Source organism: Aquarana catesbeiana, linkage group LG04, assembly GCF_042186555.1.
Source record: "Aquarana catesbeiana isolate 2022-GZ linkage group LG04, ASM4218655v1, whole genome shotgun sequence".
Classification (NCBI taxonomy): domain Eukaryota; kingdom Metazoa; phylum Chordata; class Amphibia; order Anura; family Ranidae; genus Aquarana; species Aquarana catesbeiana.
The window spans coordinates 44,362,518-44,378,028 of record NC_133327.1 but is presented as its reverse complement, the minus strand read 5'-3'; the positions used below and the strand labels follow the sequence as shown (position 1 = coordinate 44,378,028).

The 15,511-nt window shown below is 37.0% G+C and overlaps 1 protein-coding gene across 3 annotated transcripts in view; it reads right to left on the bottom strand.

Annotated features, from left to right (window-relative positions):
- The window catches only part of GATA4 (GATA binding protein 4), a 161,776-nt gene that overhangs the window by 73,887 nt on the left and 72,378 nt on the right, over window positions 1-15,511 (bottom strand). Inside the window, exon 1 of one of the 3 annotated variants that reach the window (XM_073625137.1) lies at window positions 4,855-5,130. The exons of the other annotated variants lie outside the window; for them this stretch is intronic. The gene's annotated coding sequence lies outside the window, so the exon portion shown is untranslated. Of the gene's footprint in view, window positions 1-4,854; window positions 5,131-15,511 lie in introns of those variants that run through there. 3 annotated transcript variants of the gene reach the window in all.

Here is a 15,511-nt window from a genome sequence, read left to right as displayed (position 1 = left end):
AATCTCGCAAATATATAAAACAAGTAAGTACTACACTCAAATGTATATATATATATATATATATATATATATATATATATATATATATATATATATATATATATATATATATATATATATATAATATAATATAAATATAGATTTTATAAAATGCATATTATTAACATCATTACCATTATTACTAATAATAGTAATAATAATAATAATAATACAAAAATTAGAATAATACAAATATAGAATACATATTTATAAATACACACACAAATAGTATATTTTGATGGGCATTATATCACACAACTTTTTAAACACAAACGCACAATGTTATACACATATATTTAAGACATCCTTCATATTTCGCGTTATCTTCACTTTTGTAAAAAGGGAAAAAAAAAAAACGAATTTGCAGACTGAAGATTTCCAAGATTATAATTTTTTTCTTACTCATCTGTTTTTCTATACCCATGTACCTGGAGGGTCAGGACGATAATTAGAAATGATGGAATGACACGATTGCATGGGACGATGAAAGATCGCCCGATCACAGAAGATTAATGACATCAGAGTGAAAAAACACAGAAGCCTCAGAATGTCATTTCCCTACACCCTGAACTGGAATCATGTGCAGGGAAAATACTATTTATTTCAGTGATGATTTATTTATCCCGGTGTGATCACAATCAGGTATGATATATCTTGTCCTCATTATCCTAATTGTGGATTCCTCAGCGCTCAATACAAGCCTGGGGTGATACAGATAATTCCATCCATCCCACACTCAGGATCCTTTATTTCATTCATTAGGTCATTAGGCCAGACTATATCCCATTTAAACATCATTTCAATAAAAAAAGAACCGATTTGGGGTTAGACTGGATGTAGAAAGCTAAAAAAAAAAACATGCTATGTGTAATCATATAACTGATGTTTATAGTAACTTTATTGTTCTAGTATCTGTCATTTTGTACGTGTTTATATTGTGTATTGTTTAACGATTTTTTAAAAAAATATATGAATAAAACCAGTAACATGGTAAAACATACTCGGAAAGAATTTAAACTAAAATTTATTTAAAAAAAAATATATATTAAAATGTTTGTGATTATTGATATATTTGTACTGGAAAGCCAAAAATAAAAATTATATTTAAAAAAAAAATATGCACAATTTTCCAATAGCTAAAATGTAACGATTAAAAAAAATGATTATGTATTATTGTGTATTATCTATATAGTATCTGTTCGAAATCCAAATCCTGCAACTGCAGCTGACTGTAACCATTGTTCTAGATTGCTAATATGTGTTTCTTTAAACGCATACAACAAAATCGAAAAAAGTGAGGCTTTTAATACAATTGTTTAAAGATATCAGAAAATTATCCACAAGAAATGGTAAACAAATTGACAGGCATACGGTTACATTTGGTGACATACGTTGCATGTGTGTGTGTATATGTAGATATAGATATATATCTATATATATAGAGAGAGAGATTATATATAGATACATATCTCTCTCTCTCTCTCTCTCTCTATATATATATATATATAAATATAAATCTATATATCTATATCTATAGATATAATCTATAGATATCTATTTATATCTATATCTATATCTATATATATATATCTACTATATATAGATAGATAGATATCTATAGATATATCTAGAAGATCGATAGATATTTATATATAGATAGATAGATAGATAGATAGATAGATAGATAGATAGATAGATAGATAGATAGATAGATATAGATATCTATATCTATATCTATATATATCTATATATAGATATAGATATAGATATCTATATAGATAGATATAGATATAGATATATCTATATCTATCTATATAGATATATATATCCATATAGAGAGAGAGAGAGAGAGATTATATAAAGATACATATATATATATATATATATATATATATATATATATATATATATATATATATCTATATCTATATATATATCTATATATACTATATATAGATATATATATATATATATATATCTATATCTATATATATATATCTATATATACTATATATAGATATATATATATCTATATAGATATATATAGATCTATAGATATATATAAATCTATATATCTATATCGATATAGATATATATCTATAGCTATATCTAAATAGATATCTATCTACATATATATCTAGATAATATAATAATAATATAATTTTATTATTATGATTATTAATGTCTTTGTTGTTATTACATTATTAATAATAATAATAATAATAATAATAATAATAATAATAATAATAATAATAATTATTATTATTATTATTATTATTATTATTATTATTATTACCATCATTAATAATAATAATACACAACTGCTCCTCCAGGCTGTGGGCTGTAGCAGGCATGTGTCAGGATAGTATTGTGGTATTGGGGACAATTTGAAGACTATCAGCCTGGAGATTGTGGAACACACAAACCTATTGACATAGGAGTGTAAACCTGTGAATTGTCCAGTTTGGGAGATCCAGGCTAACTATTAACCTCTAGTTGGCTGCGGTCAGTGAAGGGGATATGATATGACTTATCTTAGATGATTCTGAACTGACAAATACTATTCCCCCGGCTCCCCTCTCTGCATGGAAGAGCCAGCCAGAGATAAGTCTCTGATAAGGGAGATAGCAGAGGGGCCACAGACAGTACTGTACAGAAGAGCCTGTGTCTGGGGCCCACCGCAGACACCCACAGAGACCCCTCACCACTCACTGCACATTAGCATTGTAATCTGCACCAACTGGACACTAATTCCATCAAGACATGTGCAATTATCAGCTGAGAGACCCTCCCCCCCCCCCATAACACTGTCCTTTTTTGCCACTGCTTAACCATCTCATGCCTTTTTAAAATTACTATGTGATCCCCAAACACCCCCCAAACCCACCACTGCCTCTACTGTATTTGACTCCCTAGTTCCCCATAAGAGTCGATGTTACACAGTGGAAGCACAGTAACCCTTTAATCACTTCCTATCACAATGCAGCTCCCATGTATTCCTGCACAGGTCAGCAGGGTGTTCTATAATCACATCTGGCATCCCTGTATCCCCTGCCACACTATGCCACCCCTGTGCCCGTATAGCCATATCCAGTCTCATTGTTCGTCACAGTTTAACAGTCCTGTAACCCTAAAAAAAAAAAAAAAAAAAAAAAAAAAACCTCAGAGCTCTTTTTTACTACTCACTGTTACAATTTTGCACTTATTTATCTTTATCCCTTGGGGTTAATTTACTAAAACAGAAATTACCTCTTACTTTACAGAGCAAATGTGCATTCGCTTAGTAAATACCGTGAATCTGTACTCACATCAGTCATTTAATACTGTACAAGCATTCTTTTTCTAGGTGTTTTGTTTAACTTTTATTTTCTATAGTTTAAATATTTTTGTACATGTCTTCTCCCTTATTTACTAAGCTCACTGAACATTCTCTATAGTAAATCAACCAATGTGTATTTATCTCTGTCACTAGTTTTCTATAAGGCCACCTACAGCATGCTTATCTTTAGAATTTGTCATTGTGTGTCAATTTGTCACCCCTTATCCCTATCACCCCACTTTTGTCACAGTCTGGCACCCCTGAACCCCAACAAACCTACTTTTGTCCCAATGCAGCACCCTCAAATCCCATACAAACCGTTCTTTTACAGTGCAGCACCCCTAATAACCCCGTTATTGTGCTGCACCTTTTATTCCTATAAATCCACTTTTGTCACAGTTTTGCACCCCTACAAGCCAAGAACCCCACTTGTATCCTCATGCATCACCCCAGAATCCCTATAAAACACTTTTGTCAGAGTGCAGCACCCCTTATCTTTATAATTTCACTTTTGTCATTATGCAGCACCCCTTATTCCTGTGAACCAAATTTAGTCACAGTGCTTAATCCCTCCTAAATCCACTTCTGTAAGAGTGTAGCACCTCATTTTTACCATAGTGTGGCCCCCCTAACGCCAATAAACCATCTTTTGCCCCAATGCAGCACCCCAAAAATTTATAAAAAATCGGGGCATAAACCAATTTTACATTATGCAGCACCCCTTTTCCTTTTGATCCACTTTTGTCGCAGTGCAGCACACCTGCATGCAATAAACCCATTTATATGCAGCACCTCAAAATTCCTATAAAACAATTTTGTCAAAGTGCAGCGCCCCTTGTCTTCATAAATCCACTTTCGGCATTATGCAGCACCCCCTTTTTCTCTGCATCCACTTTTGTCACAGTGCAGCACACCTGCATGCAATAAGCCCATTTATATGCAAATACAGCACCCCCAAATTCCTATAAAACTATTTTGTCAAAGTGCAGCACCCCTTATCTTTATAATTCCATCTTTGTCATTATGCAGCACCCCTTATCTTTATAATTATGCAGCACCTCTAGGAAGCAAGGTTTGTCACAGCTTATTATCAACTTGAATCAATTTTTGTAATAGTGTAGCAATCCCTTATCCCTTTAAACCCTCTTATGCATTATCCCATATCCTTTTACGCTCACTCCTGTCCCAGTGCAGCACACCAGGACCCCTATAAAACCACTTTTGTCACAATGCAGCACCTCTTAACCCTTTAAACCCACTTTTTGAAACAATGTAGCACCCATAATTATATAAACTTCACTTTTATGACAGTGTATTATCCCTTTTTTTCCTACTCAGGGTAGTGCAGCACCTCTCAATAGCCCTACCCAATTGTCACCAGCCCCAAGTCCCCTATAGACACAGTGCATACTCCTGAGCCACCATACCAGACCTAAGTTAATTCTTTGCATGAAAGTGAATACAAAAAGTAGAAAAATAAAGAAAGAAAGTCCAACCTTCAGAAATCTGCAGGCTGATCCAGAGATCTAGAGATGATCTAGCAGGGGGGCAGAGTGCAGCAAACAGTGATCACCCCAGCACCAGGCAGAGGGGGAGGAGGAGAGGGGTGTCTGATGGCTGCACACTCTCTCTCTCTCTCTCTCCTCCTGAAGAGTGACTGGCTTCTCCCTATCACGTGGGATTATATCTATTTCACCATCAGCCGGCGCCAGGCTCCAGTCCTGTTCAAAAAAACACTGCAGCAGCCAAAGTCCAAACTTCCCCACACTGGAAACTCAAATATGTATGTAAGCCTGTGATAGAGAGCCGCCTGGCTGCAGGAGAGGAGACTCACCCAGCTCGCCCATCCTCTGTGTGCCCTGCTGGCTGGGATCACCCCCCCCCCCCCCCCCATGGCTGGGCTGAGATGCCATGCATCCCTGGGAGGTGTGTGTAGCATTGGTCCCAGGCAGCTCAGGCTGTTATTAAAAAGCCATTAAAGCCTGCCATTGCCTTGTAATGACTTTATAGTGATGTCACCACCGGGAGATGACCTATTGGAAATCGCATTTGGCCCCTCAACCATGATAGGGGATAGCACTCCATATCTGACATTGTACAAATAATACAAATCTTCTGCAGGAGAGTTCATTATAGGCAGGAGGTGGATGGGTGCTAAGGAGGAGGAGGGTCGGGGCAGGCTTGTGTGCTGGTAATAGTCTGCCTGCACTCAATACTAATGGGCTTTCCAGGGGATGGGGAGCAATGGACAGGTCAGATCACCATCATAAGGACAGGGGGGCCTATAGCCTAAAGACTGCCTGTTTTTGTAGCAATATATATATATATATATATATATATATATATATATATATATATATATATATATAAAGTCATTTCAACTTGTAGGCATAATACACTTATATATACTGAAATACGGGCAATTTATTTACATGCTATTTATGTGTCATCATAAGGACAGGGGGCCTATAGCCTAAAGACTGCCTGTTTCTGTAGCTATATATATATATATATATATATATATATATATATATATATATATATATATATATATATATATAATTTATTTACATGCTTTTTATGTGTCATCATAAGGATAGGGGGGCTATACCTAAAGACTGCCTGTTTTTGTTGCAATATATATTTATATATATATATATATATATATATATATATATATATATATATATATATATATATATATATATATATATATATATATATATATATATATATATATTAATTTAAACATGATTTTTATGTGTATAACATAATGATAACAGCAATAATACTAATAATAATACTAATAATAATCATCATCATACTAATAATCATCATAATAATTATCATAATAATTTTTCTAATATAATATAATTTTAAGTGTATGAGATAATAATACAGCAGATGCCAAAAGATATATTAATTCCAACGGTTCCTATTTAGTTCACCGGTTTCTATTCACATTAGCTTTAAGGAGAGGCATATATTTGTCTTTAATGCCTGCGGCCTGACTGGGTAGATAACACAGGCCAACAAGATTAATAATACAAAGTACTATCAAAATAAATTAAGCCCTCCAATTAAGAAAATGTATATATATATATATATATATATATATATATATATATGCATTTGTAGATACTATCATACTATCATGATATTTATTTACAAATATATAAGAACATTCATATATATATATATATATATCTATATCTATAGATATATCTATATATCTATAGATATAGATATATAGATATAGCTATATATCTATATCTAGATATATAGATAGATATCTCTCTCTCTCTCTCTCTCTATATATAGATATATGTCTATATATCTATATATATAGATAGATATATATATATATATCTATATATATAGATATATATAGATAGATATATATATATAAATATATATATATTTATATATATATCTATATATATATATATATATATCTATATATATATATATAGATATATATATGAATGTTCTTATATATTTGTAAATAAATATCATGACAGTATGATAGTATCTACAAATGTGTAGCAGGCATGATAAAAATAAATTAAGCCCTCCAATTGAGAAAAAAAATGTAAGAATGTTCTTATATATTTGTAAATAAATATCATGAATATATATATAAAATATTTTGTACACCTGACTGTATCATCACATTTACGATCGTTCCTCATGTGATATATAAAACATATCTTTACTTTATATTACCCTTATGTACATTATTAGGTCATCACACAGCATACACAAATATAATAAACAATATAAATTATTTATATACGTTTTGAACATTGTTTTATACAATTAATGACACATATCACACGGTGAAATACTTGTCCTAATTTATACTATCACACAAGTAAACCTGTATGTAACAGTACACACGGGTATAAATCAAATTGCAGACAAATCGTTTTTAATTAATGTGTATCCTTTGTATAGTTGTTCAGTTGTGTGCACTTTATATAATTAGAAATGTATAACCCCCTATACATCTGAGGATATTTGGAGGACATTAGTGTATTTTGTTACCATATCCTTTGTATAGTTGTTCAGTTGTGTGCACTTTAATATTATTAGAAATGTATAATCCCTATACAGCTGTGGATATTTGGAGGAAATTAGTGTATTTTGTTACCATATACAGGAGCAAACATTACCATATAGAGATTCTTTTTTTCTTTCTTTTTTTAAAGAGCGATTTTTACTCTTTCCTATCCTTACTGCAAATACCGATCAGACGAAGGGAATTTTAATAATGAAATTGGAATTTCCTTCAACCTGACACGGCCTTTAATGGGGAAATCTTTAATACATCAGGTCCTAAAGTTTCATATCTCATTATTTTTATACGTGGACATTTTCATAGGCGAAAATCTGCTGATTAATGGGGGATCTTCAAAACATTTTACTCTGTTACAAAATAATAACACAAGTATTGTGATTACTACTATTGTTATTATATGTTGTTGCTTTTGAAATAATAATAATAATAACAATAACGATAATGATAATAATAATAGTAGTAATAATAATAATAATAAAATATAAAAATATTCGTTGTTGTTAACACATAATAGCAAAATTATTATTATTGTCAAATGTGTTGTTGTGAATAATATTCTCAGCTACATTCCGTATAGACTCACATATTATTTTATTTCCTTAATATTCTTAAAAAAAAATTCATCATCATCATAATGGATACATATTTTCTATGTTTTTATGTAAAGTGCAAGAACTGTTCCTTATAGCTTTCCCTGATCTGCTATCCAATATTATTATTATTACGGTATTTAAAGGAACGTTAGAGAAATAAAACTGCAATTACTGCGATGAACACAGTGGTGCAAAATTATTGAACTCCTCGACTTTAAAAAGAAGTCGGGTGGGTTGTGTAATATGTCAGAGAGAAGGATTTCCTATACATTAGGTGCACAGTGTAAGGGTACACAAACATTTTGTATCTCAGATTTGATACTTTAATAGGTGATCTGTGGGATCGCCCGATAATGATGTGTGTGATAATGATGAGGGTGTGAGATCTATAATGCCCGAATAATTCGTTTATTGTATAATTGTATATGATATGCCCCTGCGATGGAACTTATATGTCCATCCATAGGTAGAATGATGTCTGGTATGACCTATAGTGTTGTCTTTCTATAGGAAAATATTTAATAGGACTTTTATAATGGAATATGATATAAAACCGACAGCTGGATCTACATAAATAATACATTATCTATAAGATGAATATATTGTGTGTGATGGGCAGCTCTGAGTGCACAGATCTATAGGGATATACATTGAGAGATCTGTAATGATGTATGTGGACTTTAGGATTTTTAATACAAGATCTGTATACATCGAGAGCACTGTGTCTATCACTGGATCTGATGTGTGCACATTATTATACAGTAGTAGCATTGTATGTACTTAAATACATTGTACACTACACCATGACACTCTACACACCATCTATAGAATGATGTGTACTGTGCACTGTCCTAATATAACCTATACAAGGTATATGTGTCTGCATTCATGTGATCATCACATAGTGGGGCTAAATTAAATAAAATCTTGTGTGTATGCATTCAATAGATCAGCAAATCATATCCTCACTGTGTTTACCATAAGATGCATGCACATGTTATAGCACATATATGTGGGGTTTGGTAACAAGTGGAATTTGCTATGAAAGGTATGCTCCATTTGAATGCACACTAGCCAAGACAAAACATCCTGAAAATTCAAATTTTCTCTAATGCTTTTAGTCTTTATAGCAGCTTTATACATTTTTTAAAATTACATTTTATTATTCATTTTCCAAATTGTACAATGCCAACATGCCACCACAAAAAATAAATAAATAAAAAAAATCAACAGAATAAATTTTTATTATATTTTGATTTACATACATGGATACATCCACTGGCAGCCCTGATCCCCATAATGAATGCCTTATTGAGCTACTGAGTATGCACAGTAAGGGCTAGTTTACACTTGCTTCAAAACAAGGCTTCGGACACTCTTTGTTAAAGCTCTCTTAAAGTGGTTGTAAACCTTTACAAACCACTTTTTACTACAGGTAAGCCTGTAATAAGGCTTACCTGTAGCTACAATGGATATCTCCTAAACCTGCACAGTTTAGGAGATATCCCCTGTATCAGCATGTGCCGATGTGATCGGCACATGCGCACTGAAGCAACAGCTCGTTCGTGCCGTTGCGTCAGCTGACGTGCCGTTACCAGCGGCTCCCGCGTGCATGCGCGGGAGTGACATCATCGCCGCTCCAGCTAATCACAGCGCCGGAGCCCACGATACCCGGAAATAATTCCAAAAGACATGTTGCTCGGCAGAGCAGTGTGCCGGGACTGCTGCAAGGGCTGCAAGGGCTTTGATCTAAGGTGAGCATTTCATAATGAGTATTTCATAATGAGCTAGTATGCTATGCATACTAGCTCATTATGCCTTTGTCTTGCAGGTTTTTTTTTTTCTCCAGTGGGTTTACAACCACTTTAACGCCAGTCAAAGCTCATGTCACTAAATAAAATGGTTAGCTTACAGTCCTGTTTACACCTTGTGTTTGCATTGCTTCGGCTTCGCTTCAAAAATTATACCCCATGTAGCTTTAGTGGTGCTTTATAGCATCTTCAAAGCCTCCATAGAGCTCTATGACAAAGCTCATTTAGAAGCTTGCTTGAAGCACCTGTGGCTTTTGAGAGGCTTTAATTCAGCTTGGCATCTGCCAAGCTTGAACAAAGCTTCAAAAGAGCACCACCGAAGCCTCATCAAAGTACCACCGAAGCCACATCGAAGCACCACCAAAGCATCAAAAACACATCATAAGCTTGTTGAAGCAGTAGGAGCTTTAACTGCTTCCAGACCAGCCACGGCAGTTTTACTGCAGCAGGTTGGCTCCCCTGCGCGAAATCACGTTAATGTACGTGATCTTGCGGGGACCGGATAGCAGGCGTGCGCGCCCGCTGCACAGCGTGGGTACTGGTGCTCAGGTCCCGCGGACTCGATGTCCACTGGGAGTCCTGCGATCGTCTCACGGAGAGGAAGAACGGGGAAATGCTAATGTAAACAAGCATTTCCCCATTCTTCCTAGTGACAGGACACTGATCACGGCTCCCTGTGATCGGGAGAGGTGATCAGTGTTGTGTCACACGTAGCCCCTCCCCCCTACAGTTAGAACACATCCCTAGGACACACTTAACCACTTCCCCGCCCCCTACTGGTTAACCCCTTCACTGCCAGTCACATTTACACAGTAATAGCACTTTTATAGCACTAATCGCTGTATAAATGTGAATGGTCCCAAAATGGCACCAAAAGTGTCCGATGTGTCCACCATAATGTTGTAGTCATGATAAAAATCGCTGATCACAGCCATTACTAGTGAAAAAAAAAAAATTAATAAAAATGCCATTAAACTATCCCCTATTTTGTAGATGCTATAACTTTTGCCCAAACCAATCAATAAAGGCTTATTACGATTTTTTTTTACCAAAAATATGTAGAAGAATACATATCGGCCTAAACTGAGGGAAAATATATATATTTTTATATATTTTTTGGGGATATTTATTATAGCAAAAAGTAAAAAATAATGCGTTTTTTTCTAAATTGTCGCTCTATTTTTGTTTATAGCGCAAAAAATAAAAACCACAGAGGTGATCAAATACCACCAAAAGAAAGCTCTATTTGTGGGAATAAAAGGGCGTCAATTTTGTTTGGGAGCCACGTTGCACGACCACGCAATTGTCAGTTAAAGCGACGCATTGCCGAATCGCAAAAAATGGCCCGGTCATTGGGCAGCCAAATCCTCCGGGGCTGAAGTGGTTAATGTGCGTTGAAGCCAAAGCAAGTGTAAATGAGCCCTAACTCAAAAAAAATGTGGCATTGTGATCCTGAGACATGACCCAGGACATAGAATTATTGGAATTGAGATCCAAGATGGGGGACTGTCCTAGAAAACCTGGGACAGTTGGCATCTATGATACAGGGTAGGGACAAAACCACATGCACAGCTATCATTAAAGACCAACTTCAGGAATTTGAAACAAACAAACAAAAAATAACAAACATGTTATACTTACCTGCTCTGTGCAGTGGTTTTGCACAGAGCAGCCCAGATCCTCCTCTTCTTGGGTCCCTCGCTGGCTCTCCTGGCCCCTCCCTCCTGTTGAGTGCCCCCACAGTAAGCAGCTTGCTATGGGGGCACCAGAGCCGAGCCACAGCTCCCTGTATCCATTCAGACAGGGAGCCACGGCCGCCCCTCTCTCCCCTGATAGACAGCAGCAGGAGCCAATGCCGCCGCTGCTGTGTCTGGGCCAATCAGGAGGGAGAGTCTCGGCCGGCCGAGACACTCTTGACATCGCTGGACAGTGATGGGGCTCAGGTAAGTGTTAGGGGGGCCAAGGGGGGCTTCTGCACACAGAAGGCTTTTTATCTTAATGCATTAAGATAAAAAAACCTATTGACTTTACAACCCCTTTAAATTGTTACTAAACCCAGGACCCTGCAATGCAATTATTTTAGTGAATATAAACTGCTAAATACCTTTTCTCATTAGCAGTATATAACAGTCTTGTAACTTTTATCAGTGTCTGGTTAAAGCTTGTAGGAGGAGTGTTCAGTCTCCTCTGCCTGTCCTATGAGTCAAAAGTGTCTGAAGTGTCCGCCGCAATGTCGCAGTCACGATAAAAATCGTGGAAATTGGGGATATTTATTATAGCAAAAAGCAAAAAATATTGTTTTTTTTTTTTTTTTTTTTAATTGTCGCTCTTTTTTTGTTTATAGCGCAAAAAATAAAAACCACAGAGGTGATCAAATACCACCAAAAGAAAGCTCTATTTGTGGTCAATTTTGTTTGGGTGCAACGTCGCATGATCGTGCAATGACGCAGTGCCATATCGCAAAAAGTGCTCTGGTCAGGAAGGGGGTAAATTCTTCCGGGGCTGAAGTGGTTAAAGGAGGCTAAAAAAAACACATATAAAAAAAAAGCCCTTGGTGAACCATGCATGGCTTATTGTCACACACTAACCAGCATAGGAGATTCCATACACTAGTGCTTGAACTAAAGATTCCATTGTTAAAGTGTATCTAAAGCAAAAACATTTTTTTTGTTTTGTTTTTATGGTTTAGGATAGAGGGGTGAACGGTTAGAACGCCTGTTAGAATATTATTGCTGTCTGTGTCTGTGTAGCGCCTTGAGGAGATTCAGTTTGCATTTGCAGCGCTTTACAATTCATTCATTCATTCATGTGTCCCGCTTGGGGTCAGGTGGGGAAGCCACTTTTACCGCTGCCAGAACACAGTGCCATACACTGTATGTAGCTGATGTTCCTCCAATCACAGAAGCTGTCCTTAAGTTTCCAAGAATGAAACGTGCTCTATGAATGGAGGAGGCAGACCTTTAAATTATCCTCCCCTATCCTCTATGAATGGAGGAGGCGGACCTTTAAATTACCCCCCCCATCCTCTATGAATGGAGGAGGCGGACCTTTAAATTTTCCCCCCCATCCTCTATGAATGGAGGAGGCAGACCTTTACATTTTCCCCCCTATCCTCTATGAATGGAGGAGGCAGACCTTTAAATTATCCCCCCCCATCCTCTATGAATGGAGGAGGCGGACCTTTAAATTATCCCCCCATCCTCTATGAATGGAGGAGGCGGACCTTTAAATTATCCCCCCCCATCCTCTATGAATGGAGGAGGCGGACCTTTAAATTATCCCCCCATCCTCTATGAATGGAGGAGGCAGACCTTTAAATTATCCCCCCCCATCCTCTATGAATGGAGGAGGCAGACCTTTAAATTTTCCCCCCTATCCTCTATGAATGGAGGAGGCGGACCTTTAAATTACCCCCCCATCCTCTATGAATGGAGGAGGCAGACCTTTAAATTTTCCCCCCTATCCTCTATGAATGGAGGAGGCGGACCTTTAAATTGCCCCCCCCCATCCTCTATGAATGGAGTAGGCGGACCTTTAAATTATCCCCCCCCCCATCCTCCATTTCATGGAAGCTATAACACCACTTCTGTGATTGGAGGGGTGCTGAAATACAGCTACTGTATATCACAGGATGGATATCACAGAGTCTAAAATAAGAAATGTAATGAAAAGTGGAAAGGTTTTATATAAAAAATGCATAAGTATTTTGATGAGGAACAAGTAAAGTAGGACAAAAAAAAATCTTCATCCTCTAAGGCTCCTTTCCCCATCCCCACCAGCACCGTCGTTACCTTCCATGTGACGGGGATTATTATACCTGATGGGGACTGTGATGTGCACTCATCAAGAGTGTATACCATGCTTGCCCTTTCTGCCCAGCTCACCCATACGTAGAAGCCATACTACAACTTCTATGAATGAAACACAATCTATGAACGGAGGGGGTGGGCCTATTAATCATCCACCCATCCTCCATTCATAGAACAGGTTTAATTCATAAAAGCTGTATTACGGGAAGCTTCCATGAATTAAGGAACTGTCTATCTATCCTACCTATTTACAGTGAGGGGAAAATGTATTTGATCCCCTGCTGATTTTGTACGTTTGCCCACTGAAAAATAAATGATCAGTCCATAATTTTATTGGTAGGTTTATTTTAACAGTGAGAGACAGAATAACAAAAAAAATATCCTAGAAAAACGCATTTGAAAAAAAGTTATAAATTGATTTTCATTTTAATGAGTGAAATAAGTATTTGACCCCTTTGTAAAATGTGACTTAGTACTTAGTGGCAAAACCCTTGTTCGCAATCACAGGTCAGACTTTTCTTGTAGTTGGCCACCAGGTTTGCGCACATCTCAGGAGGGATTTTGTCCCACTCCTCTTTGCAGATCCTTCCCAAGTCATTAAGGTTTTGAGGCTGACATTTGGTAACTCGAACCTTCCGCTCCCTCCATATATTTTCTATGAGATTAAGGTCTGGAGACTGGCTAGGCCACCAGGACATTGAAGTGCTTCTTCTTGAGCCACTCCTTTGTTGCCTTGGCCGTGTGTTTTGGGTCATCGTCATGCTGTAATACTCATCCACGACCCATTTTCAAAGCCCTGGCTGAGGGAAGGAGGTTCTCACCCAAGATATGACGGTACATGGCCCTGTTCATCGCCCCTTTGATGCGGTGAAGTTGTCCTGTCCCGCAGAAAAACACCCCCAAAGTATAATGTTTCCACCTCCATGTTTGATGGTGGGGATGGTGTTCTTGGGGTCATAAACAGCATTCCTCCTCCTCCAAACACAGCAAGTTGACTTGATTCTAAAGAGCTCAATTTTGGTCTCATCTGACCACAACACTTTCACCTAGTTCTCCCCTGAATCATTCTGATGTTCATTAGCAAACTTCAGACGGGCCTGTACATGTGTTCTCTTGAGCAGGGGGACCTTGCAGGCGCTAAAGGATTTCAGTCCTTCAGGACGCAGTGTGTTACTAATTGTTTTCTTGGTGACTATGATCCCAGCTGCCTTGAGAACATTGACAAGATTCTCCTGTGTAGTTCTTGTATGGAGCCCCAGACTAAGGTAGATTGACAGTTATTTTGTGTTTCTTCCATTTGCGAAGAATCACATTAACTGTTGTCACCCTCTCACCAAGCTGCTTGGCGATGGCCTTGTAGCCCATTCCAGCCTTGTGTAGGTCTACAATCTTGTCCTTGACATCCTTGGACAGCTCTTTGGTATTGGCCATGGGGGAGAGATTAGAATCTGATTTATTAATTGATTGCTTCTTTGGACAGGTGTCTTTTATACAGGTAACAAGCTGAGATTAGGAGCACTCCCTTAAGGCCTCTTTCACATGAAAGATCCTTTCAGGTCCGCCTGTCAGTTTTTTAGGCGGACCTGAACGGACCCTCCATAGACCTCTATGGAGCTTCGGATGTCAGCGGTGACATGTCCGCTGACATCCGACCCGCTCCGATCCGAAAAAGTGTAACGGAGGAAAAACCTACTTTTCCATCCGTTTTCGGATCGGGTGACAAAGGACTCTACGGTCTGTCATCATCCAATTCCCCATAGGGGAGAGCGGCACTCTGACAGGTCCGTCGCTGCACAGTGTGCAGTGATGGACTTGTCATCTGCCTGCTCAGCAGTGATTCACGGAGCGATCCCCGCTGA